General features: G+C 38.9%; 1 protein-coding gene across 6 annotated transcripts in view; it reads right to left on the minus strand.

Annotated features, from left to right (window-relative positions):
* Positions 1-23,063, minus strand: part of TENM3 (teneurin transmembrane protein 3) — a 1,309,047-nt gene that overhangs the window by 397,741 nt on the left and 888,243 nt on the right. Inside the window, exon 1 of one of the 6 annotated variants that reach the window (XM_032684676.1) lies at positions 21,356-21,414. The exons of the other annotated variants lie outside the window; for them this stretch is intronic. The gene's annotated coding sequence lies outside the window, so the exon portion shown is untranslated. Of the gene's footprint in view, positions 1-21,355; positions 21,415-23,063 lie in introns of those variants that run through there. 6 annotated transcript variants of the gene reach the window in all.

The following is a 23,063-nucleotide window of genomic DNA, read 5'->3' on the forward strand; positions in this document are numbered from 1 at the left end:
AAGAACCAGCTGAAACCACCAGACACCATAGTTAAGCAGGAACAGCCTATAGCTTTTTCCTGATTTTACTGACCCTTTACAGACTCTGAGAAGCATTGTTCTCATTTTACTATTATCAAGCTATTTCTGGTGAGTTCATATCTCTGCTACTTTTTTTCCTTCCCTTCTCCCCTTGTTGACCTTTTCACAAAATCCTAGATTTTTCAACAAATCCTGCCTAATTCAGAGATCTTAACATTAAGATTTCACTAAAGAATAGTAAAAAAAAAAAAAAGTAAATATCCTACAAAATGACAAAGATAATCTTGAAGACTTAAAACCTAAAGGCAAACTAAACTTTCATGTGCTTTGCTTCAATTTTGTCTCACCCATTCCCATCAATCACACAATCTCCATGGGTAAAATGGCTGACATTGTCCACCCCTTCAAATCATGCATATCTAAAATCAGCGCCTACTATAAATACCTTTTAATTTATATAAATGTTCTAGGCTGTGACAATCATGAAAAGTATCTTGTCTTCCCCACCATCATGCAGAACTTCTCATCAGACTGCACAAACAGAAAACAGAATGGAATAGCAAAGGGAATGGGCTAGCATTTAAGCAATTTTATGAATAACGTAATTAAACCTAGTTTGTAAAAATATCTCTAGTCTTTCCTCTCTCTCCATATAGCTCATGCTGTAGGGCATTGTTAAGGTGTTTCCTCTCTCCCAAGCCACCTGGACTCAAACATTATGGAAAATCAATGCCTTTGGAATCTTTTTCTTACTCTCATGTTTATTTGAAATTGGCTAACAGGTTTAAAATTACTACAGTGGGACTAATGCACACATGGCATGTCTAAATTCTGTTTCTTTAGAACACCAAGCAAAAACCTTGAATGAAACAACAGCCTCAGCAAATAGTAAAGCAGACAAATAAAGAAAAAAACTAGCAAAACATAATACAGAACAAAAAACCCCAAGGAATAATAGGAAAAAACCCCCACATTAAAAATATAACTGCTTCAGTTACACCTATGCATTCTGCAAGCATATGCTTCTTACATCTTATCATATTTCACTGAAAAACATGCTGGATTGTCTGAAGAGAAGAAAGGCACCTAACTATTGAATAAGCGGGGAAGTTAATAACACAGATATTCTGAAAAAATTTTATGCATTAATGCACTAGCTTAACAATCTTCTAAATATAACCATGATCCCTCCTTATTGAAGATTTTCATCTGCTTGGTACAACTTACATTATTTGCAGCAGCCAGAAACCACAAGGGGCTTGCTACCTTAACTTCAATTTCCTAAAAAATGTTTACTTTCTTCCAGATGGCAAGATTAAATTACATAAACACTGTCAGCAAGTTGAATCCTCAAATGTATTCATTTCCAACACAGAAGCTTCAAAACCATCTATAATTTTGTTACTGATGTTTGGAAACAGCTGTAGCTGACACGGCTATGTGTTGTATATGTCAGCATTAAAGGATTAAATATTCTTAACCCCTAATGGAACAAACCTGCTCTATAAGCAAGACACAGACTAAGGTACTTCCGACATTAGTACTACAATAGGAATGTCTTATTAGTTCACTGATGAACAAAAAAAGTCAAAGATTATGTACTTGTCTTTCCTCAGAAGAAATGCTGGGGGAAAGTCTAAAATTTAAGACACACTGGTATTTTTAAATATCACATAGTTTGAGGGACATCTTAAGCTACAGTTTGAGGGACTCTCTAGCTACAGAAAAATTTTTTAGATAATTTTATAAATTTTAACTAATTTTTTAGAATAATGACATCGTGCATTTTACAACCAGACCTCAGGGAAAAAAAAGGAACTTCTATGTTCCATTTTTTGTGTGTGCTTATGTAAAAACATAATTTATACAAATGATGTATGAGTAAATCAAAGTGTATACTTCTGAACAGTAGTTCTTGAACAATAGTCCTTGGGAAGGGTCCTTGATATGACAGAACGCCCCAGGTATATTACTGATGCCAAAAACCATGCTGGCATCTTCACCTAAGTCAGTAAGGTCAAAGAGCAGTAGACAGCTTTGCAGCTGATTCCTTCAATCTTCTGGTTATAGGAATGATTAATGGAGCAACACTTCCTAATGGACCATTAGGAATAAAACGAGTATTCCAATGCAGCCAGGAAGGAAGGTGGCCATTGCATTTTGCTGCAACAGACACCTACTCATATACTGATGACCTCAGTGCGGCAGGAGCAAGAACAGCTTCAACCGTGAATGGAATGAAAACCAGCATCTTTATAAACTTATCTTACATGGATTAAAGAAATTAATAAAGGTGTGGCTTTTTATACACACACTGCATATGTTCGCACTTTATGTACATTGAGCACGTATCCAAGCCTCAAAGCCCTGTTCTATATGCATTCCTGACCCTACTGTTTCATGGCAATTGCACATTGAGTAGCAGAAGACATTTATAAGTAATGTTGCAATTTCTTTGTTTACACTTGTTTAAAAGAATCTCCTTTATAAAAAGTGCCCAATCCTAAATTCCTCACACCAACAGGAGCCTTCTCTCCAGCCTGAATGGGAGCAGAAGGAGGTCCCATTGCTGTCAAAAAAATGGAAAGTGGAAGAAAAAAACTGCTTATGAGCAACATGATTCCTGGTATCTTATTGGGAATTTTGTGAACCCTTTCCAAAAAATTAGATGATAAATTAGGGCTGCCCCAGAGAGTTCAGCATTTCAGCAGATCACATGAAGGGATCATTGGTCTTAAGTAAACCAGAGATATTTTCCCCTTGCAGACAGCACAGCATTTTTGTTCTCCTAAATATTTCCTGAGGTACATTTTTAATTCGGCATTTTTTTTTCATTAGACTTGCACATCTTCCCCCTTTCCCTTAGTTTTCATCTCAGTTTTGGCTGTTGCAAGAAAAGCTCTCCTGTTTGTCTGCTTCTACCTTCCACTAAACACTTCTGACCCCTTTCAGAGGCCTGCATGATAGGAAGGAGTAAGACTCATCTTTTCCCCCATTTGAACTCCACAAGCATTGCCAACCCACTTAATTCCAAATCCAAATGAGATTTAAGATTTTATTTCCTCACTTTAACACAAGAAAATCCAGGTTGTTCCTTTTGTCCCATCAATTTAGGGTATGCTTTGGCAGCATATATACTGAAAGCTGTATTCTGGGGCATCGAAATGAACATCGTCAGGAACAGACTGTTCCATCATTTGCCACCACTTTCCTACAGATGCAAGCTGTTCAGTGCTCTGCCACTGGGAGAAAGTTGTCCTGTGGCAAAATGCTATATAAAGTATAATTGCTATGATAAAAAAGCTACCTTATTTGAAATTTGAGGGGTTTTGCACATCTGACATATTGCACTTCAACTGTAATGCACAGTAAAAACTTGGAGGAAGAAACAGGATAGCAAAGTAGTGGGATAGGTTTCTGTAAAATCATTAGTTTTCTTTGTGAATATTTATGTTTATATACTTGCATTCTACATTAATAAGTAAAATATTTTCTTAGTGACATAATACTCTAAAAAGAATAGGCTGGTGATTTACAAAGACTAGTTTTCTTTCTTTTCAAATCCAATATAACCATATATCTCATATATTTCTGCAATCTAAGGTAAAAAATGACGTTTACACAAAGTAGTTTGAAACAGAAAAATGTAGACTCTGCAGAAGGCACAGGCAACCTGATTTTAAAGAAAACAGCATATAAAATGACCTCTGTATCAAAGTTAGAGCAGATGCACACTTGCAAGGTCACTCTACCATTGCTGTTTAGAGTAGGTCAGCTTTTGAAGACATATTACTGCAAGCACACTTGCTACCCTGACACAGACCTCACAGGCATGAGTCTACCTTCAACTAGACAGCTTAACTAAAATGCCTGTCTTGCTTAAGAAGGACACAGTGTCCTACACTGACACTCCCAATACTTACATAAAGGTGCAATATCAATTTCAGTTGGCATATAGTCTCACATTCAGAGTTTTACTTTACCAGAACAATCAACTAGCTAAACACCTCAATTCCTCACCTCAGAAGGAAATCTTTTGGTTTCACTGAAATCATGGGGATGGAGCTGGACCACTATGATTCACATCGATGTCAGCAGATACAGTTATCTAGTCCTCAAAGTTGGCAAAGTAAGTCTGTAAAACCATCCAGTATAATTGCTTGGCATCAGTACCAGAACAGTATGACTTCTCCTGCCCTCTGCATTTGTTAACCCCACACCAACTGAGCAAGCTTTTACCTCCGTCCTGAACACACCCACTCTTTCTACAATAGCAGTAAAGAACTCCAGCTCTGGGAGTTAGTTCACTGTGCAGAGCACAAAGCCGCTCTAGGCAACATCTCTCTAAACAAAGTCTAAAACAAGAAATAACTACAACACCTAAACAGGATCACTAGGTATCATGTGGGGGTTTTTTTAAAGAAAAAAAAAAAGAAAACTGTTACATTAAACATTTCAGCAATGCTAAACGCTAAAAAAATTGTAGGGAGATATTCTGTTCTGTACATCACTTGAACATAAGAAGTGTATATAGAAATGAAAAAGCAGCTAAAAATGACACTAAAAAATTGAAAAAATAATGAGGGTTTAAATCAAACTGACACTGAGCCAAAGTAGCATACAAAAGTCAAGCTGGAAGAACTACAAAATAATCTAGCCAATCCCTATTGACAAATCAAAACCAACCATCTCAGACACGTACCACAAATCATTAACGATCAGTTGACAGTAGAAGAAAGGGAAGGTACATCTCTTAGAACCAAAAGTCAATTTCCTGTCTCTTTTCTGGAGTACAATGCATTCATTCCAGTGCCTTCTGAACAGTGACCCACGGACCAAAGCAATAGGCAAAGCTTCGGTTCATGATTCATAGTTCATCTATTCAGATTCACCTGTTGAGATTCTCTCTCTAAAGACAGCTTAAAAATCTTATGTCTTTAACCTTACTTTTCCAAGTTGCTCCAAGGACATTACATAACTGAAATTAGGAAAGGGGATGGATGAAACATTCTCTCTATTCAAGAAAACTGTCCTTAATCTCACAAAGCACAGGAGATTTTGGAGACTAAATGTTTTTACACACTAAAAGAGTATGCCTTTTTCATCTCAGTTGTCATTGGAGAACTTTCTAAACATATAACACCCAATTAGGAATTCTCTAAAGATGTTTTTTCCCTTTGGAAAAATAATCCCTTCTGGTAAGCTGCATCCTCTATCCCTAGCCTTTTCATACAGGGAAGCAGAAGGAAGGGTGACAGGTTATGGACCTAAAGAGGCTGAGCACTGCCCACAATCTTCCTCCTCTAGAGGAATACCACTCAACCAGGGGCTCAGCCACCTCCATCCAGCCTCTTTCGCCCCAGCACAGCTCAGCCACTGTATGAAACCAGACTAACATTAACCTGTCCACTGAGTAAACTGGTAAGTAGGTAAAAACCCAGTAGAGCTCAACAATATGCACATATATCACAACAATACCTGTTCAGCCTGGATTCAAACATGCCAGAATTTTATCATCGTTTTATTAGACAGAGTTCCCATCTTCTTTTGAACAGGTAACTTAGACTGATTCATGGGTGGAACACACTGCTGTATGTCATTATCTTTTCTTTCAATGCTCCCTTACAGAGAAGCATGCTCAGGCTCCAAATACTGTCAGTATCTTTACCTTTTTAATGTTTCTTTTCCTTGAAAACTACCTCATCTATGAGTCAACATCAAAATTCTCTTAAGTAGCAACTATACATATAGAAGTAGGCTTGTGATCCAGAAAGGTAATCCAAGAAATTATTTTAAAAATTAATATTTTAATTGAAATTTAATTATTTCTTACTACTGGTAAATTCTTAGTCATATAAGGTCTTTGCCAGACTACACGATTTTGTGAAATACGTTCATATAGCTGTTACTGCACACTTTTATGCTGTTGAGGGAATAGAAAGACAATTTTCTGCCCATTTTAACTGTGATCTATACAAATCTGTGAAGTTAACTACCTAACAACAGTTCTGTAACACCAAAACAACAGACTTCTATTACCCAAGTTGAAGGACATGCTCATCAGTGTCTAGATACAAAACATTTCTCCTCTCTGACTTCATCTTTGGTTCATAGCTTTAAAGCATAAGATGCAACTGAGAAAAAAGCAACAAATTTACAATCAGAAGGCACAATGTGCACCTTCACAGGAACGTTTTTGAGACTACTTAATTTAAGGTTATGCCTCTGCTAGCATGTACACTTAAAAGCAATCATTCTTGTCACTGATGGTAGCAGCAAGAAATTCATAGTATTGAAATGTGTGAGTTGCTGAGACTGTCACCTAAAAATGTTATTAACACGGTTAGTCAGCACCTTTTTAGGTGTTAGGTTAGTCAGCAAAGTTTTGCACGGAAATGTAATCACACTGGAACTAGGAAGCAACAGTGGTGGGTGATTTTTAAACCAAACCAATTGAATGAAAATGCCTTCCACTTTAAAGCATGGTCATATTTGATGATAGGCAACTCAAAACCAGAGCTCGATATATTATCTTAATTCTATACAAAAGTATATGTGAATGGTTCCAGAAAACTCTAAGACAAATTAATGCACCAAGTCAAAATTAAGGGCAAGCCAAAAATAAACCTGTAAAGAACAAGAAACATCTTCCATACAGCCTAATGAGGAGTCAGGTTATATGAGGGCTCTACTCTTAAGTTCTTGTGCTCCTAGAAGCCTTTGGTCTTTCATTGCCTAAGTGGTCAGGTCTGTAAAATAAGAGTAAACTCCATAGGGTTTATCATATCTAATAAAACCCCACTGGTAACTTTTATTCATTAACAACTGAAAAGTGTTTATACTGTCAGTTGTGTTTCAACCTGTAACAACAGCAGTCATTCCTCTCTTACTGGGGGGAGACAAGCACACAAGTGATTAGAAGGCAAGCTCAGGATACCCATGGATTCAGGAATTACATCAGAAACACTGTGTTGCTTACAACATGAGAAATAAGGATTTGTTTTTTAATCTATTATATTTAATTTTGGAACTGTTTACTTTGCCACATTATTTTCATTTTATATTTCTTCCCTTTACATGTACAAAACCAGTCCCATACGATCCAGGACCACAGTCTGACCCAAAGGGCAAATTGGCAACTGTTCCTCCAGAGAGAAAGGCAAAAGTCTGATCCAAAAAGGGACTGCTTAAACTCAGATTTGGGCTAGGAAAGTGGTAACATCCCTTACAAGCAGAAAGTGATCATGTTTTCCCCATTCTAGCTTTTTAATATCTATGCATTCATGTTGTAGATACATGCTCACTGATTCCTTCCTCTTGCATGCCAGCACTAGCAACTGTACTGTGGCACCAAGAGACGCTTTGAAAATTGAGTTAGCAAAGACTAACCCCAAAATAAAGGAAAAGGAAAAATAACTTCAAGGGGAAAAAAAAAAAGCTTTCAGACAGATAAATTCTGGCTCAGCCCAAAGGCATACCAGCACTCGTGTCAGCACCAGGAATGAAGGAAAAGGACACTTCTGGCAGATTAAAGGAAGCTGTAATTTTTCCCCTTTTCAGATGCATGCCCTAAGCATCAGGCTGCAATGACACATCCCCCCTTCTTTGCCCTCTTCTGATGCAATGAATCTTTAAGTTGTTCATGGGAAGCAGAACAGCTCCAACAGGAAAAATAAAAGTAGCAGCATCATAACCTATAGCTAAGTGATGATGACCTTCTCTGGGAAAGAACAGGAACTGAATTGTGCCGCCTCAAAACAGCAAGGCTGCACAAGGCATAACCATAAGTCCATCACAGAATGCAGAATTACCTGCTGTTACATCAGCTGGTACTGGAGGGTAGGGTTAAAGTGTGAAAACCCCTGTGATTCCCTTATAAATCCATGTCTGGAAAGAGAAATAGGTGGGCAGAGGGAAAAGCTGCATCTCCTCTCTTTGTTTCTCAGACAAAACAATCAATTCCAGGTTCCAGGTTAGCCTTTCCTAAAAAAACTTCAAAAGGTAGAAACTACCAATACAGGCATAAATAGCATTGACATTATACTGACAACATCTGCTTCTTAAAAAAAACTCAAATACAAAATACATATGCTAGAGAAATCAGCCCTGTTATATCCTCTGTAAACAAGTGCTGATTGCTGCAACCTCCCTTCTGCTGCTGATTGAATTCCTGGAGAATTAATGCAATCTGAATACAGAGCAAGGGAATCATAGAATCATAGAATGGCTTGGGTTGGAAGGGACCTTAAGGGATATCTAATTCCAACCCCCTGCCATGGGCAGGGACACCTTCCTTAAAACCAAGTTGCTCAGAGCTCCATCCAAACTGGACTTGAACACCTCCAGGGATGGTGTAACCACAGTTTCTCTGGGCAACATGTTCCAGTACCTCATCACCCTCACAGTTAGGAATTTCTTCCTAATATCCAATCTAAAACTACTCTCTTTCAGTTTGAAGCCATTACCTCTTGTCCTGTCACTATACACTCTTGTAGAAAGTCTCTCTCCATCCATTTTGTAGGTGTCTTCAGGTACTGGAAGGGCACCCCTAAGCCGTCTGTTTTCCAGGCTGAACAAACCCAATTCTCCCAGCCTTTCCTTGTAGGACGGATGCTCCATACCTCTAATCATCTTGGTGGCCCTCCTTTAGACTCTCAGCATCATTACTTTTATAAAACGGTATATATGGGGAAAAATAACCCCACAAAGCAACCATGTGATCCTGCTATATGCATGCACATACAATTATTGGAGGGAGACAGGGGAAAGGAAAGAAAAAAAAGGAAAAAAGGCATTCTTGTATTTCACTTTCCTCTCTTTTATTTATGGTTTCTCTTGGTTAACCTGGTCCCAAAAGTTTTCTGCTGCGGTGCTAAGCATGAAACACCAATTCATAGAGAAGAAAAAACATTAATTGCAAACTCATTTCCAGGACCTGCTTTTCTCCTGTAGGTGTTTCTAATTTAATAAGTCATGAAAATGTAGGTGGTATGCTCTTTTTTAAAAAAATAATAAACTGAAAAGTCAGTCCTATCTTCCTTATATCCCTGTCCTGCACCTACCACTATGCTGTGGCTATCTGTTGAACTGGGTCAGTGAGCTGACTACCAACCTGGCAAAAAAGAAATGAAAATTATAAAAATTGAAAAGTAACCATTCAAAATCTTTTTTAACTGTACTGCTGCTCTGAACTCAGTATACAAACAGGCAAACAGCTGAGCTTATACAAGGGAGAGGGCAACAAAGAGGACAGGTTGTAAAGGGTACAGGATGGTAATTTTTTATTTTTAAAGAAAGTACTGGCAGCTTATGAAAGCTTAAAATGCTAATCAAACCAAAGCCTTACTGTTTTTTAAGACAGTTATGAACCATCACAGAGGAGATGAAAGAACAAGCAGTTCCTGCGCTTGTCACACAAAAATCGTATAACCCATCTTCTGCAAGTAAAAATTGGTATCTAACAGTCTTTTTCAGCCATCAGGGAGAAATATAACAGGGTTGAGTGAAACAGTCATATGAATGGCACAGTAAAGGAGGAAGAAGAAATATTAACACCAAGCTTTCAGAATCCTTGATACTTTTGATTTGTAGGATATGAAATTAAACTAAATATATTGGTAATGTTATGAAGGGAGGAAAATCTACATCCACCATCTCCTTACATTTTTTAAAATATCAGTGAGCTAGAAGAGTTTTAAAAATTAAATGCACGTAACCCAATTCTTGCACGTTTTCTAATTTAAAATGGTTTGAATTGCATTTAGCAAAAATATTCAAAATAGCAGTAGATTCAGTGCTTATCTGTTTATAAGAAAATAATTTACAAAATATTTTCTTCTGAAACAATATCAATGCAAGTCATATTAAAAACATGGAAACTCCTACATATTTGCAGCAACATTTGCTTCTAATGTGCAGTTCATGTATGTTAACGGTCAAGGTCCTATTTTAATCTAGGGACAACATTGAACCTACAAATCAATGATGAAGTAGTTTGGAAATATTTCTAATGTGATTTTACTTATAATATCAAAAAAATAAAGCAAACCTGAAAATAATTATTTTAGTTCCAGTTAAAGAAACCCTTCACTTCCACACTATTTTTATGTACTTTCACAGCTGTTAATGCAGTTCTGGTTGAGGCAGCATATATGAAATCCTGTCTCTTTAGCTTAGAACACTAAACTGAGACTATGCTTTAGGCATTTCAAAGCAGCGCTACTGCAGAAAGTGTCCAACTTTCAAAGCAATGGAGAGAAGGTCATGACATGCCTTAAAGACCTTCACAACGATAGCCCGTTTGGGTGCTAATCTGAGACAGACAAGATCCTTTATAGGCTGTTTCATTTATTTTCCTCCATTAAGTGGGTATGACACTGAAGCACTGCAAAGAAGGGCTTCATAAGGCACCTGCCCTTAGGTTTGGTTTAAATGCTTGTGCTCAGTGGACTATAGCCCACACAGCTGCCAGTTCAGGTACCCGACTGCTGTTCAATCCCATGATAAGTAAACGCTTTAACATCTAATCTATAGATCCAAGCGGGTTTATGTCAATTCAATGCAATATCTGGTGATGGTAGTTTCCATTCAGGCTAGATGCAAGCAAAGCTTCTTCAGAGCTGAAAAGTGGGGAGTTAGTGAACATTTTTTTTATTACTTTTTCATTAATCTTAAAAAAAACCAGCTTGATATTCTTGTCCATTCTTTAACAAATCACATAAAAAAAAAACTTTAAAAGAACTCCCACAGATTTGTGATTCTTATAATAAGTCAGTTAATATCCTCTTTAATCCAGTCTCATAATAAAAACCTTGACAAAAAGTTGTCAATCTGGGTTCCATATATGATGTTGCACATAAACAGTATTGATAGCTATTGTGCACTTAATATAATCCAATAAACTTCTGTCAGGTTAGCAGTGAGTATACCTAGCAGGTGTGTGTACTAAAATGAAGCTGTTTTTTTCTTTCCTAATATTTGAATTAATTGTATGAAGTTTCTAGTGCAGGAAAACTTACTGCACCTAACAATGATTCTAGAGTTTGAAATAAGGGCTGAAAAAAGACTTAGGTCTACAGTTCTTTTTTTGTGATTAACATATTTTACAAAAGCTAACTTCCAAAGGTGAAATATCTCTTTTCAAGAACACCTTGAACTTTCTAACACTCTTTGTGCTTGTCCACTCCCACAAATCCTCTTGATGAGTTAATAGGAACAATCTTATACAAGCAGAGTGGATAAAAACTTACCCCTACAACAGATTATAAAACCCTAACATTCATTCATTAAAACTGATTAAAACAGGAATACAATGATTTTAATTCTGAGCCTATTAAACCAAACTATTCTTGGAAGTGTAGTCAACAGAATTATCATTGGCAACACTGAACTCAGATATGACACCCAACTAGTACATGCAACATCCACAAGAAGGACTGCAAGGAGTGCAGACAGTGTGCTTGGAATTGCAGAATAATTCAGGCTGGAAAGGACTTCTGGAGGTCATCTTGTCCTCAAACCAGGTCTAATTAAATCAAAGCTGTTCTAGTAAGTCTTAACTTCTGAGTTACGAAGTGCTTAATGGGAACAGTCCCACGAACATGTCCCCAGTCTCAAACTCAGAACGACACCCAAGAATTTTCCAAGGATAACCCAAATCAGTACAGATCAAAATGCTCTAAGGACACTCAAGAGTTAAGCCATAAAGCTGATTGTGTCCCACTATGTGGGAAAGTTATAGCATGGTGTTTAATATGGTAATACAGGCGTTACTTCACTGTGCTCCCTTTTGGGCAAGTATTCTCTTTTGTGTGGTCCAGCAAATAAACAGTAATTCCATTTGCTTGTTCAAAATGCTGGGAGTGAGGGTGGAAATTGTCCTAAATATATTTAACAAGAAAGTTTGACTGAGGAGTAGAGTGCAGTCAGACTGCTCAGTGCTTTATGGGCTCTCCAGAAAAACTGAGTATTCATCAAGTCATTTCTAGTCAAGTATTTACTAAAAAAAAAAAAAAAACAACAAAAAAAAAACCAACCACAAAACAAAGATAGATTTATATCAAAGGTTATGGGCAGAGCATGTAATCAAGAAAAAAAAAAAAAGAAAAAACATGATTATTCTCAAACTCTCCTCCATCTTAGACTATTCTCTGAAAGCAATGAGCCTAAACCTATATTCCACTGATCACTGGCACAATGCCTATTCATTACACAATCTCATTGAAGTCCCTGGAACTATCAACTGAACAGATTATTTCAAGATTTGCAGAACTGGACTCAACACCACCCAATTTCCTGCTTCTGTCCTAAAAGTCACACCTGAGAATTCAGACAATAAGTTCAAGAAAATCTGTATGCCCTGCAACTCATGTGATAAAAATATAATACTTGTAATCTGCAAGAGGAAAAAAGTGAAGTACTTATAGGTTATTTAAAAAAAAAATAAAATAAAATAGTCTTGTATTTTCAACTTTTTTTGAGAAGTAAGGCTTTCAAATGAAAAATCAAGAGGATTCTACTGGTATTTTAACTCTCCCTGAATAAATAAAAATCTGATATAATAGTCATAGCAAAGCAACCAACAAAAAATTTTGTATCAAATAAGTACAAAATATTCTGCCCTAGATCCCTGAATGAATTTTAATAAGTGTCAGCAATTTGACTGAATGAATTTATTTTGGACCTCAGGAATTCTATATCTTGATGATGACAAATTATGGGGAAAACAGGAGGAACATTATCACTCACGTCCCTTTTTTAATGACAATGTTTAAAATCTCTAACGATGTTAAAACATCTAGTTTAAAAAGAAAAATACATGTAAAACACCAGATATATTAAATTTCTATTACTGATCTGCACTGATTAAGTGACAGTTGACTTATGCAGCTAATATTAAATTTAGAAGTTAAATACCTGTCTGTATTGTATGCAGCCTAGCTGGAATTCACTAGATTAAACATACAAATTAATTTGGTCATGGTGTGCTTTGTATTATAATTCAGTGTTTATTTATGAGGTCAACATATTCAGTTTACTGAATTTAATGACTGCACTGTTCTTAAACATATCATTAGAAGTGCTAATATTTTATATCATTAGCCCTGTATCATTGCACAATTAACATAAAATTATCAAAAGAATAATAAAAGTAGATATGCATTTTTAAGCCACTTAAAACATTTCTAAATGCAATTATAACTATTTCATGTTAAGTAGGAGTTGATATTTCATTTTCATGCTAAGATATTCTTCACTGAAAAAAGAAAATAAAACCCCAGCTTTTCTGATCACTTATTACTTCTAAGTTTCCTGTAGAGCACAGTCATTCATAGATGTTGTTCTGGGTTATCAGACATTTAGAAAGATTGAATTACTAGGTGAGTCTTGTTTCATAGTCTATTAATATACAAATGACTGAAAAACTTCCTGAAAGGTGGTGAGCATTTCTGCTTCCAGCATTCACTGAGATGTCACTGTGGACTTCAGACTCTAAGTTTTCTTGACATCTCCCAACATATTGGCCTCTGTTGAAATCACACACTTCTGCAATTGTCAGACAAGTGAAAGGAAATGGGGGGAAATCCTCCTATAATTTTGTACTGTAGGCTTATTATGTCAAACCATATTGAATAGTCAAAGGACATGCACACACAGAGACATATCTATATTTTTAAAAGCTGCCAGAAAAGCTTTTCATTCATCTGCCATCAATTTATATCAAAATCATATTAATACTATTGAAGATTTGACAATTAAAAACGTGTGTGTGTGTGCATGTGTGTGTGTGCACCTGTGTGTATTATCAGCAAAGCAAGGTATGAAAAATAATTCTTCCTACCATTTGTAGAGTACTAAAGGGATCTCTTCTGCCTAAAATTTTAATTTTCTAACTAGTTATGGATGAAGGGAAATCAAATTTGAAGACTTATCACTTATCAGTATGGCATACCAAACGCAAGCTAGTAGTTCTCAGCATTCCCAATTAGCTGTTTATTTGTTTGGACTAAGCTCAATCATTTGCAGAGACCCAGTATTTCTCAAGTTCCATCATTACTTTAAATATACATTTCTACCTTCCAGCATGGGAACAGTGGTGAACAAATGATACTTTAGTAATTGTTGCCTGAACAGTAAGGCTTCCAACGACTCTGCCTTTGTTGCTAAAGCAATACACAAAAGCTCACAACTTGTAACCAAGATTTCAACCAGCTGATTTGTTGGTGTATCAAATCTTTTCTCAGTTCCTGTTCCATAGGTTTGGACGCTGCCACTCAACCTTTTGACATTGAAATCAAGAATATCTCTTAGGAGGAGTAGGGAGATATCAACCACTTTATTTATATTCAGTAGCATGAATAAAGAATGTCTTTCTAAGAAAAACTGATTTAATAACATGAATTATTTTCTGCTTTGCCAAGTTTACTAACAGAATGAGGTTCTTTTTCTTTCAATGGAAAAAAAACATGAGCCATGGCTCTTTTCATGGGCATCAAAGCCTATTCAAATTAGCAATGTATTTTACAACAGCGAAAAAAAAGGAAGAGTTAAAGTGAAATCTGAAGTGCTTCATGAGCATAAGCCCTACGTTTCATCACCTAGAAGGTAAATGACAACATCTTCACTGGGGTGAGTAGAGCTATGCTGGTTTGCTTTAGCTGGGCATATCCTAGCTTCACAAAGCCTCACACTTTCAGCCATAAAAACAAAACTACTCCACCAACTCCAGCTTTCTAAATGTATAGACTGTAATAAAGCTGAGAGGAAAAATACTAGCAATACAATCTGGCTTTAGATTTTTGTTAGACAACTGTGATACTATTTGCTTTTTTAAAGCTGCTCCACATTCATTAGTCTCAGGCATTACATCATTAAGAAAAGAGATTTTAAAATAAATTAACAATTTGCTGTGGCAAGTAAGATTTGATATTTTTGTGTTAAAAAGATGTATTATTGCTCCTGTCATTAGATTACAACCTTCTCGAGACAAGTGCTGGTCAGTTTATTTATGCGGAACTCTAAGCATAAAGTTTCATAAGATTTCTTTAGAAAGGTCAGACAAACGTTCAAAGGATTATAATGAGAATGGATGAGGCCTTTGAAGGACTAGGCAGTCTTTCATTTGCTAATCTAAAGTAACACTTATTAGCAATGATGATTTCTTCAACCACTACACAGTCACCCCCTTCATGATCCAGCCAAAATTTATCAAGGACTTCTATGATTTAGGAAACTATTGCTGTTTTATAGTAAGTTACGTACCGATTAATTTCTTCCCCCCTCCGCTAAAAACTCTAACGTGTAGCTTTCTATTCAATTCCTGCCAAGAAAAATATTTTAAATCTATATTTCACCAATTTTACCCTTGACAGGAGTTTTCTTAAGACACTAAAAATTGTCAAGACTCAAATAAGGAAATAAGACATTAGTTCCTTTGTATGCTGGTTTAACCTCTGTCAAGAAATACTATTAGAAATTCAACATAATATTGAAAAATAACACCACCAGCACCACTGATTTCAACACAACACATTTTAAGTTCTACATCAGTACAGCTTTTACAATAATATTTGCTGCTTTTCTGAATGTTTTTCTATGCTGTCACAGGAAAAACTGAAGTTGTAATATCTTAAGATTTTTGCAAACTACGATTTTACACTTCTGTAATTCAGATGCAAAAATACCGATGTGTTAACTTTTTAAATTAAAACTTTTATAGATTACAGATTTTAGACTGTTGTTATAAAAGATATTCTCCTTCCTTTTAAAATAAATTACTTGAAAGAGTAAACAAAGTTGGCAAACCTGTTTTTCACTAAAAATTTCTGCCAACATTCCAGCATTTTGCCAGGGATGGGGGGGAGTGGTGGATAAGGAGAACAAAAAAAGAGAAACAGAGCTTCTATTATCACATATGAGACTCTACTATCACATAATTATAATCTATAGGTAACACATGTTAAGATTCTCATTTCAAACATTTATTAGAAGTGTGCTAAAAATATTTAAAAAAAACAGGAAAATAAACGAAAATAATTTAACATGTCTTTTCTCAAGTTGAAAACTGTTTTCTCTTATACATGAAGATTGAATTTGCATTCATGAAAGCCTACTGTAAAAGTAATCCATGGTTGCTTTTATAAAGTATACCGCTCAGTTAATATATGAAGAGATTTTAACACAAAGAGTTACAACAGCCTTGCAGTTCATTAGTACATAGCAATCCAGGTAATTTGCTGATTTCAGTGGATTTGCAGAGTACACTAATCAGTGCTGGATTTAGTACAGCACTTCGAAGTTTCTAGTTTACTATTTTGCTTTCTGTATATCTAGGCAATAATGTTTACAATTAACTTTTTTTGTAGACACAAACATACACATCAAGTATCAACAACCTCCATCTGTTACACAGACTCAAGTTGAGAAACTTAAAATAATTAGGTCAGTTAGGCTTGAACTTATATGTTGGATTTCAGTCTAAATTATAAAAGTATACCCACTCCTTTGCAAGACTCATAACATACATCAGCACAAAACAATTCCAGGCTTAAACTACTTTTCTACCTTATGTCATCCAAGCATCAGCTTTACATAAAAAGTATTTTACAACAACAGTAAATATACTGTAGGATGAAAGTATGTAACATGGACAGTTTTCCATCTAAGAAGGTAATCGAAGATACAGTTTGTGTTGTACTCACTATTTTATAATACGTTTAAGATGTTATTCTCTTCATATTAGTTCAGTAGCAGCTATTTAACATATTAAAATGGACCTCTACTGACACTGTTTCTTCCATAAAAAAAGACTGAACTAAGTGGTGAGGAGCACTTGCAGCCTGGTATTGGTAAACATTTTATAATTTTATTAACTTCTGATCTGCATAAGATCAGAAATATTTTTATGCAATGTCTCAGTTGCATCGTTCTGTTATTGTTTACATGCATACTTGAACTAAAAGAGTGACGTAACTAGTCCAATATGCAAACTTTAAAGATGCACTGAATGCAATTACCATGTCTTGCAAGACACATAAATAACTAAAATTCAGATTTAAATCACTATCCTGATAATAGATGCACACACATCTTCTTACAATTGTTTACCATTTTCATAAGTTTCTCACATTTTATTTTTTTTTCAGTTTGACCTTTTTTAACTTATTTTTCTCTCACTATTGAGAAATCATTTTTTCCTGAACTTTAAATATTTATGCATCACACTCAGCAGAGAGTGTGACCACAGCCTACTGGTTAAGGATTAAACAGTGGTGAAACTGGGACCAGAAGGTGCAGAGGCAAAATGTGCAAATATTTCGGTAGCTATTGAAACGAGTACTAGCCTTGCTACTTTTAAAAGATAAAAAATAAAATTAGCATGTCTTTCATTAACTATGAAGGAAATATGCAGTAGGTGTGCACCTTGTCATCTGAAACTAGCCTTGTAAATTTTGATTTCAAACACTAAAGTTATTTCTTAAAATAATCTAGCAGACGTGCATTGTGACAGTACGTAGTGACACACAAAGACACTGCCTGTGCATCATACCTGTAAGTCCAGACTGTTCGTGAAGACCAATACCACAGTTCAAGGAACACCATTCAATAGAGGTGTAACATTTTGGTTTGGGGATTTTTGGGTTTTGTTGGTTTTTTGGCTTTTTTTTTTTTTTCCATAAGCATACAGCATTTTTTTCTAACTACTCTGCCAAGCTTCAGTCAGGCCACAGAATGGACACCTGAGTCGCTTGACCCTGTATGTAAACTCTTGGAAGCTGTAACACTTGTTTTCAAACAAATCACCTCTGGAGATAGAGCAGGCTTCCTATCAATCACTACCAAGTTAATTCTACATAATAAGGCAGGATCAGATGCAGACTGATACATTGTGAAATGCTGTATCTAAAATGGATTAGAATAGCACTCAAAATGAATGCAGCCCTCCAAACCACTTCTTTGCTCAGAAACATTAATCTCAATTATAAGGAGAGCTTCATAATGGTAATGCCCGGTATGAAAAAAGTATGAAATAAATCAGGTTTTATAAGACACAGCAATTAATCAGTTTTAGAACTAAGGAAAGGTTGTTAAAGCGGCACATTTTTACAATGGCAACTCTTTAAAGCCTCTGTTACCTCCAAAAAATTAAATGTTCAGGGTTTTGTTTTAATTACTCAGCTGACAGTACGGACCCCAATCCTTACTTTGGGTCCCTGATATATTTCACCACAAGCTAAAACTCTTTGCAAACAATACTACTTTATTATAAAGTTAAAGCATTTATTTTAAGATCACAAGATACTCTTCAGTCTATGAAGAAAAATCGCATGCAGGCATCCTGAAAGAACTTACTCATTGAACCAGAATAGCCTGAGGTAAAAAATTTATTTCATCAAACCAAAGGCTTTCCAATAAACACACAAATTATTTCTGATAATATTTTGTGGACTTGATACTGCACAAGCATGCAGGAGATAAAGTCACGTTATCATTACATTTGCTAAAACAGTAAACCTAACAAATTTACATATATTCATTTAATAGAACAGATTATACAATAAAGCTATTCTTAGAAGACAGTAATATTATATAGATATGCTAATCTTATTAACAATCTCTAATGCGTAATACCACTACAGTTCAAATCTGCTTCTAAATCTTACACAAGCGCAACACACTTGCATAATATTTTGAAAAGGTATTTTTTTAAGATTTCTCATTAAGAATTTTGTATTTTCTTTTGTACACTGACAGAGATGAGTTTTCTATAACAGAAATGCAGCATTCGGTAGAGTAAGTGCAGTATAACCATAAAATTAAGAGGAGTTTTGACCTAAAGCCTTAGGAGCTCTGGTGTTTTCTTTTAAGTCTATATAACACAATGGCCCTCCACAAACAGCACCTGATCCTCCAAGTTGCTGATTACTCCCAGTTTTTATTGGGCCAAATCCCAAACTGATGCAAGTCAATGGGAGCTTCTGCATCAATCTACATGGGCACACGGGCATCAGTCTGCCTAACTAACGCTCACTGATTTTAACTAGAGGTAAAGGTACTCAGTATCTTACTGAGCCAAGCCTATAATATGTTAATTGTTGGGCTTGGGAGACGACAAAAAAATACTTTCAGGTTGATTTTTATTTCATTTTCTTATATTTTATGGGGTTTGTATCAAAAAGATTCTTATTAAAAGCAGATATTGTCTATTGATATGTAACTTTATATCTAGTTTCTATTCATAAATCTTTTTTTTTCCTTTTTCCATTTGAACAAAGAATTATTACTCCTGGCTCAAAGAGACTTGACTGAAGCACTAGTCTTAACTCGCTAACTGGATTATGAATGTTATTCTGGATTTTTTTCCTCGAAAAAAATATTAAACAAAAGATTCTTCTCAACGTGGTCAAGTATTTCTTCTACCAAACAGCATCTTTCATCTCAGTGTTCACTCATTTTACTTTTTAATCAGATGTATGTTTTTAATATTTCTGCATTGTTGGCTTTTTTTCCTCTCCTAATTTACTAGACCATTGAATCTAACCCAGCAAGTTCATAACAGCAAATCTTTGGAATCGGAAAATAATATTTTCTCAGCCTGTTACATTTTTCCAAAATTTAAATGATATATTTTTCATATATATTCATACCCATATAGGGCCTGTTCTTCCTAACTATTCTTACATTACATCAAAGTACAAATTTATGAAATTTTTTTCATGCATACAATATTAAACCAATCTCCTAGATGTGAACACAATAATAATTCTAAATAGCATTTGGATTATATTAGAAGGGAAAAGCAGTTGTCTTTTTCATCAGAGAGTGTCTTTAAGCGTTTTACAATTAACTCTTCTGTAAGACCATAGATGACCAATGTTTATACTTCAATACTCTCTTTACTAGACTGAATTTTAAGATGCAAGCATCCACAGAGTATTACTGTAACTCTTCAGTGGAATGATTCAAAATACTTTGCCTGAAGAAGTATATTTAAAATGCAGAGGATAACGGTCAAATGAAACTAAACAAGCATCCAACTAAGAAGTCTCAGCGTAAAGGACACATGATACTCAGAAAGCAGAAAAATAAAACTGCTAAAGTTCTTGTATAAGAAAAGTATTTTATATCTAAATATTTAGAGGAGCCTACAACTACGTATCTAAGAGAAATAGCTCCTATTAAAAAACTTCTAACAGTGTGTGAGCACATAAGGATGGGGGTTTTGTTGTGTTTTATCTTGCTACATTACTTTACTTTAAAGCAACTTCATAACATAAAACTTTTAAGCCCACAGAAAAATGGATCTGCTTCCTACATCCACGTGAAGAAAAACCCTACCAGATAACAGAAATGTGTGCAGTTTCACGAGGGAGAGCACCCCTTTCTCTCCCCAAACCACAGTGACATACAATTTCTTTGCTCGTTTTCGAGCGTGTGTTTTCGCTGCACAGTAACACGATTTTCACTACAGTTTACTGAAGAGACCATTAGAGATACAAGCCTCAGAAACCCCCTCCTTTTCCAGGACGGCAGGTAAAGCCCTGGTAGCATCCCCGAGCACAGACCACCCGGCAGGGTCTGCCAGCGCCTGCCGCCGTCTGACAAACACGCTGCCCGAGGACGCGGGACCCGGCAGGAGCGCCAAACACCAACTTCCAAACCCACCACAAACTTACTCGGACGAACTTTCGCGCCTCCGCCCGCGCCACTACGCTCACCGGACACTTCCCTTTGCCTTCCGAGAGTGAGGATGCCGACTTGGGGGAAGCGCCAAGAAACTGCTGTGGTGCCCAGTCCCGCCGCCGCCACGCGCCGCCGGGAGCGCGCTCAGGCGCCCCAGGAGCGCGCTCAGGCCGCGGGCCGGGGGAGCCCCGCGCTGCGCCCCAGCGCCCGCAGCCCCGGCCCCGCTCCCCCCGCAGCGCGGGGCGCAGCCGCGCGGCCGCCGAGAGCGCAGCGCTGCTGGCACACGGCCCCCCAGCCTCCAGCTCAGTTTTCCGCGCGGCGGAGTTTCCACATCAAGTTGCGTACCCAGTCCCTTTCTCCAGCTCCCCCGCGCCCGCGCAGCCCTACCTGGAGCCGCGCTCCAGCCGCAGCCGCGCGTCCCGGGGTACCCGCGATTCCCGCCCACCGCCTGGCGAAGGTCCCGCCGCCAACGGTGCCACCGTGGGGGCGGTGGGAAAAGGGAGGGAGGGAAGGAGGGTGGGCCGCAGGAACCCTCCGCCGTCCCCCGCGCACCGGCCGCCAGTCCGCTCGCCCACCCTCGTCCGGGCTGAGGGCACCGGCCCCGGGGCCCCGCCGCCGGGCGGGCAGCCGCGGAGCGGGGTGCGCCACTTACCGCGGGCGCGCCGCGAGCCTCGCCGCCTCCGCGCCCCGGCAGCAGCGCGGGGTAGAGCGGCGCACGGCGGCACTTTGTCAGGCCGGGCGGGCGGGAGCGGAGGGCGGGCGGGAGCGGGAGGAGGGCCGGGGGCCGGGCGGGGGGAGGGCCACGAGTTGCTGCCCGCGCCCCCCGCCGCGGGAGCTTACGCGCCCCGCGGAGCTCACTTTCCCCGCCTCCTCCCCCGCCGGGCGGGCAGGGAGTTTGGCCCCTCTTCTTGCGGGAGGGGAGGGCGAAGATTCGCGCACAGCGACGTGCCGAGCAGGGGAGGAGCGCGGGGAGGAGCCGCCGCTGCCAGCACCAGCACCTACTTGCGCCGTAGCGCGGGGGCACCCGGTCGAGGGCCCCGCTGCTCCCCCGCGCCGCCCCGGGACGGGACCCGACCCACTGGTGTGCGGACCCTCAGCCTTCTGCCCCCCGTGCCCGCGGCTCGCGTGGAGTGCCTGGCGCGGCTCCCACGCTGAGCCTAATCAGCGCATCCGCGACGCCGGCGGTGATTTAGGGGTCATCCGCGAGCGGCTCTTCAGGCTGATGAATGGCTCTTGGCCGCTGTCTGCCCTGATGAGCGTGTCTGCGTGTTCCTGATTGCAAACACTAATGAACTTACACGGCTCCACTGCGCGCTCCCTCCTCCCGGCGGGGCAGGAACCTCCGCCGCATTTTGTTTTCCGCGGGGACTTGTTTATTTTTATGAGGGGAGGGGGAGAATTTGGGGAAATGATCCGCGGCTCCCTGCAGCACGGCACCGCGCCTCGCCGAGCAGAGCCGGCGCCGCGGGCAGCCCGCCCGCCGAGGCACCTCGCCGCTGGCGGCAGCCTGGGCACGGCATGGCGCGGCATGGCACGGCACGGCACCGCACGGCCGCCCGGCAGGCCGGGGGTGCCGGCGGGGCTCCCCGGCCCGGCAGCCCGCCCCTCGCACCGACGCACGCAACCCCCTCGCCCGGCCTTCCCGCCTCACCCCGGCAATTTTCGGAGTTGGGCGGGAGCCGGGTTCCGAGTGACCTGATTACAGCTTAAACATCTGCTTTTAAAGCCATTTCTCCGTCGCGTACAAAGGCGCTTCTGCTTATTTTTCTCCCTGATTCCTCAGCATCCTCTCGGCTCAAAGTAGTAGCTGTAACTTTCCACACACTGAGATGTTACCTACCTACCTATATAGGACCGCTCTCTTTTTCACTCCTTTATCCTTCCCTTTTAAACTCAAAGGCGTTTCACACACGAGGTACAAAACACTCGGAGAAGTTAGACAGATGAGCAGCTTTGAACGTTTAGCTGGCTACCCACTGCAGTACTTTGATTTTCCAAACTTTATCCGCCGCATCTCTGCGGATGTGTTATCTTTAACGCTCCCGAGGAAAATCCCTACATTCCTCTGTCCTGAAATAACTAGAAATACTTCCTAATCATGGAAACGTTATTGCAGGTGTTACCGATGGGCATTGTGAGGGGTCTATCTGTGATAAGTCCAGCAGTTTTCTCTCGTATGCCCATGTTTCACCCTGTGTTTTCCTTTTTATTTGTGCTGCGCTGGGCTCGACCTGAGAGGCAAAGTACCTGGGTATATAAACTGATTCGACAGTGCTGAGGTCAGCATTTGAGAATTACAGCAGGTACCACACACACAGAGCCAGCATCACACAGCACCGTTATGCAGCAAGCGTAATAGA

Source organism: Chiroxiphia lanceolata, chromosome 4, assembly GCF_009829145.1.
Source record: "Chiroxiphia lanceolata isolate bChiLan1 chromosome 4, bChiLan1.pri, whole genome shotgun sequence".
Taxonomy (NCBI): domain Eukaryota; kingdom Metazoa; phylum Chordata; class Aves; order Passeriformes; family Pipridae; genus Chiroxiphia; species Chiroxiphia lanceolata.